Consider the following 5,427-nt stretch of genomic DNA (forward strand, 5'->3'; position numbering starts at 1 on the left):
CTTCAAGAAAATTATCATTTCTGTGTTCAAGCATACCTTCAAGAAAAGGGTATTCGGTATTTTAATAAATATGTTCTACAACATAAGAATGAGGTATTTTCAATAAAAGATTGGCATTATGCTGATGTTGATAAACCGACAACTTTAGATTTAATTAGAATGTTAAATAATGAAAAAATTATAAGGTTAAGAAAAGGTAAGGCTCTTTTAGAAATTCAAAAGAAATTTTATTGGTATCCTGTTGTAAAAAATTATTTTGGATACAGGAATAACAAGAAATCCTGATGAATATATGTATAATATTCTATGGGGTGTAAACGATTCAAGTATAGTAAGGGATGAGGAAGGAGTTGAAGAAGAGAGGGAAGAGGAGGAAAAGGAGGAGGAGGAGAGAGAGAAGGAGGAAAGAGAGAAGAGAGAGAGGGAGGAAAGAGAGAGAATGAATAAATATCAAAATATGGAAACCAGTGAGATTCAAAAAAGAATAGAGGTATTAAAGAAATTAACTTATCTCACCAGGGAGGAATACAAAGAATTAAAAAGTCTATTTACAATACTTTCGACAAGACTATCGACATCGAGAAGACATGTATTTTAATTCAAGTTTTTTCTTAAATAAATGGAGGAGAGAGTGAAGGCATTTCTAAGGATTCTTTATGTTTTAAAAATTAAGATTCAAATGTGCATGTTGGAAACTAAAAAGGTTTTTGCACTCTGCAGAAATTTTTCTCATAAATAAATGAGTTATTGTCTCAAATGTAAAAAGAAAACTAATACTAAAAATATTTCATATATTAAAAGTAAAAATAACAGGGTTATACAAAAAGGTATATGTTCGGTGTGTGGTTCAAAAAAATCAATTTATCTCCAAACACAAACTCGGAGGAGATATACAAAAGTTTTTATCAGGAAGTAAATTTACAACTACTGGAATACCAGGGGAATTACATCTTCCAGGGTATTCTTTCTGTGGTCCAGGCACAAACTTGGATAAAAGATTAGATGAGGCAGACAATCCTAAATCCTGGAGTAAACCAATCAATAGAGTTGATGAAGTGTGCATGAGACACGATATTGATTATGGGAATACCACAACGTTGGAAGAAAAGCATGAAGCCGATAGAGAAATGTTATATAATTTGTCTCTGATACAAAATCCAACCTTGAGAGAAAAAGTTGATAGGTTCATCGTGAAGAAGATGATTAGTGCTAAATTGAAACTTGGACTTGGAAATTCAAAAAACTTATAGGCTCTAATGATGCCATTAAGACTGAAGAGCAATTAGCTGATGAATTACATAAACCAATATTCACAAAGTTTCAGAGAAGGAAAGTTTATTCCAAGGAAGTTGATTATATCTGGTCTGCTGATTTGATTGAACTCAATAATGATAAGGGGTACAAGTATGCTTTAACCGTTATTGATTTGAGGAGTAGATATGCGTGGGTTGTCCCTTTATAAAACAAAACAGGTAATACTCTTATGTTAGCTTTTCAACAGATATTTAATAAAAGTAAGAGAAAACCTAAGAAATTGTGGACTGATGAGGGTAGAGAGTTTTATAACAAGACATTTATGAATTTTTTAAAAAATAACAGTATTACATTATACAGTACCTTTAATGAAGGGAAGGCAGTTGTTGTTGAACGTTTTAATCGTACCTTAAAAGAGAGACTATATAAAAAATTCACACAACTCGGTTCACAACAATGGTTATCTTTTATTCAGGATATTGTGGATAAGTATAATGACACGATTCACACGTCAACGAATATGAAGCCATCAGAAACATTTACAAAATTAAAATATGAAAAAGAGATTAATGTCAGAAAACCTAAGTTCAAAGTTGGTGATATCGTAAGAATATATAGGTGGAAATCTCATTTTGAAAAGGGTTTTACTGAACGATGGACGAAAGAACTTTTTAAAATTGTTGATGTAATAGATACAGTTCCTTGGACTTATAAAATATATGATTTGGAAGGGAAGAGATTTTAGGTTCATTTTATTCACAGGAATTACAAAAGACAAAACTAAGCATATAATACACCTTTGTGGACACTAGAGGGACAAGTCCGAGGTGTATTACAGTATATAATGTGTGTCAAGGGGGACGTTCTTAGATCTGTGAACCCCAAACACAGAATCCTCAACTGAATAGTCAAGGCTTAACTTTTGTTTGTGTGTGTGTGTGCAATGGGAGCAATAGGTTGGCGCTTCACTCCCTCCTACTATACACCGTTGTGGACACTCGAGGGCCAAGTCCGAGGTGTATAACAGTATATAATGTGTGTCAAGGGGGACGTTCTTAGATCTGTGAACCCCAAACACAGAATCCTCAACTGAATAGTCAAGGCTTAACTTTTGTTTGTGTGTGTGTGTGCAATGGGAGCAATAGGTTGGCGCTTCACTCCCTCCTACTATACACCGTTGTGGACACTCGAGGGCCAAGTCCGAGGTGTATAACAGTATATAATGTGTGTCAAGGGGGACGTTCTTAGATCTGTGAACCCCAAACACAGAATCCTCAACTGAATAGTCAAGGCTTAACTTTTGTTTGTTGATGTGTATGTGTGTGTGTCCCAACCCTCACATTCAAAATCTCAACCCCAACCCTCACATTCAAAATCTCAACCCCAACTCAATCCTCGCCCAACACAATGTCTTTTTCAAAATGAGATTTCCACCTATATATATATATTTTTACGTTTTTTTTTTTTCTTCTTCCAATTCTGTCTTTTAAGGCTTTCAGGTTTGATGACGTAGAAAGAGGGAGTAAGCCTGCACTTTCTTCCCAGAACTTTCTTGATCTTGCTCCCATCAAGCACCATCCGACAAAGAACTACATCGATAGGTTTAGATCCCAAAGAGTGATAGCAACTCCAAAAGTCTCCAAAATATAAATAAATAAAATAATAATAATAATAAATAAATAAATAAATAAATAAAAGCCCCCAAAAAGTTTCAAGTGTCCAACATAAACCCAACTTTCCAAGTCTTCAAGGTATAACCACATTCCCGTTGAGTTTCCAAGATATGTATCACATTGTGAGTTATCAATCCAGAACCCACATTTCAAGTATTCAAAGTAAAACCAACTTACAAAGTCTCTTAAGGATAACTCATTTACTGATTTTTTCAAAATTTGTGAGTCTCCAAGGTAGGACCCATATTTAGAACCATCTTGGCAGAACCCTTTTCCTGAGTCTCCAAGGTAGTTATTTAAACCATCAAGGCAGAACTCATTTACTGATTTTTTCAAAATTTGTGAGTCTCCAAGGTAGGCCCCATATTTAGAACCATCTTGGCAGAACCCTTTTCCTGAGTCTCCAAGGTAGTTATTTAAACCATCAAGGCAGAACTCATTTACTGATTTTTTCAAAATTTGTGAGTCTCCAAGGTAGGCCCCATATTTAGAACCATCTTGGCAGAACCCTTTTCCTGAGTCTCCAAGGTAGTTATTTAAACCATCAAGGCAGAACTCATTTACTGATTTTTTCAAAATTTGTGAGTCTCCAAGGTAGGCCCCATATTTAGAACCATCTTGGCAGAACCCTTTTCCTGAGTCTCCAAGGTAGTTATTTAAACCATCAAGGCAGAACTCATTTACTGATTTTTTCAAAATTTGTGAGTCTCCAAGGTAGGCCCCATATTTAGAACCATCTTGGCAGAACCCTTTTCCTGAGTCTCCAAGGTAGTTATTTAAACCATCAAGGCAGAACTCATTTCTTGATTTTTTCAAAATTTGTGAGTCTCCAAGGTAAAACTTGTATTCTGGCTCATCAAGGTATAACTTGTTCAGTGGGTATTGTCTTGATAACTCACAATGAGTACTATTGCTGTAAAACTCTTTTTCAGGATTTTGCTGGTCTCCAAGGTATAACTCTTTGGTTGGGTCATCAAGGACGAACTCGTTCTGTGGGTCTTGGTCGCTCATAAGGTCTTCAACCAAGCCAACAATTTCCCCCAAGTTGTAGCAAAAGCAGTATTTTCATTTCGTATTTCAGACACAATTTCCTGTGAGAGAAAATAATAATGTATTAATTAAGTTATTTAATTATTAAATGAGTATGCTTCAATCAAAGTTTGAAAATAGGAAAATAAAAAATCTTACCTCAATAGATAAGAGGTTTGAATCCAGTTCATCAACTTGAAGGTTTAGTTCCATAGAAGACAGAGAGTTCCAAGGAACACCAAAGTCATCCCACTCAAGGTCTTCAACCAAGCCAACAATTTCCCCACAAGTTGTAGCAAAAGCAGTATTTTCAGATACAATTTCCTGTGAGAGAAAATAATAATGTATTAATTAAGTTATTTAATTATTAAATGAGTATGCTTCAATCAAAGTTTGAAAATAGGAAAATAAAAAATCTTACCTCAATAGATAAGAGGTTTGAATCCAGTTCATCAACTTGAAGGTATAGTTCCATAGAAGACAGAGAGTTTGAGACAAGCACACAGAACACCATTGCCAGCAAGAACAAATGTTTAAAATGGAGCCTGGGTTTGAAGCTTTTATAGAGAAAGACTGGTGGGTGTGGTTTCCTTTGGAAATTCACTGGGCAAGCCTAGGCAAGCCTTCATTGGGAAATTTTTCAAAACCATAACATCCTGTAATTTTCTAGTGATTTCTTTGTGAGTCAGAGATGAACTGGAAATGATGTAAGAGTGGGCGGGGCTTAGCAAAAGTAGGCGGAGCTTAGGAAAAGTGGGCGTGGCTTAGAAAAAAACCTTATGAAAAGTGGGCGGAGCTTAGCAAAAGTGGGCGGGGCTTAGGAAAAGTGGGCGGGGCTTAGAAAAAATACCTCATGAAAAGTGGGCGGAGCTTAGCAAAAGTGGGCGGGGCTTAGGAAAAGTGGGCGTGGCTTAGAAAAAATACCTTATGAAAAGTGGGCGGAGCTTAGCAAAAGTGGGTGGGGCTTAGGAAAAGTGGGCGTGGCTTAGAAAAAAATACCTTATGAAAAGTGGGCGGAGCTTAGCAAAAGTGGGCGGAGCTTAGGAAAGTGGGCGGGGCTTAACAAAAAATAACCTGTGGCTCAGGAGGTGGTCAAACAAGAGCATTAAGAGAAGTTTATCATTTCGTAATGGCACAAATGGGGTATCTTAAAAAATATAAAGATTCAAATGTTTTGTTTGTCAATATTTTAGATGAAGATTATTGTGCAAAGAAAATTAAACTATTGAAGGAATTTGAGAATGAACAAATCTTTATAGGTTCAATGAGTGAGCTGTTCAACCCTCAGGTGTTCAATTCAATGAGGTTCAACCTCCAAGTTAAAAGGGGAGACAAATAAATATACCTTGGGATAAAAAGGGGGTTTATTTTTAAGGAAAAAAAATATAAATCGCTGAAAATCCCCCATTCATTTACATGGGGAAAAGTGAGCCAGAATCAGTATTCTTACCCTACTTATATGTATATATAT

General features: G+C 35.7%; 1 long non-coding RNA gene across 1 annotated transcript; it reads right to left on the reverse strand.

Moving 5' to 3' along the window:
* Positions 1 to 2,183: 2,183 nt before the first annotated feature.
* LOC147021952 (uncharacterized) lies at positions 2,184 to 5,410 on the reverse strand. Its single transcript, XR_015061017.1, has 3 exons — positions 4,378 to 5,410; positions 4,116 to 4,280; positions 2,184 to 4,018 (listed from the first exon to the last, which is right to left on the reverse strand). It is a non-coding gene; the product is annotated as an uncharacterized LOC147021952 (long non-coding RNA).
* Between the last annotated feature and the right edge of the window lie 17 nt (positions 5,411 to 5,427).

The sequence above is a fragment of the Eptatretus burgeri genome, chromosome 8 (assembly GCF_056783735.1).
Source record: "Eptatretus burgeri isolate ZD-2024b chromosome 8, Ebu_testis_v1, whole genome shotgun sequence".
Lineage (NCBI taxonomy): Eukaryota > Metazoa > Chordata > Myxini > Myxiniformes > Myxinidae > Eptatretus > Eptatretus burgeri.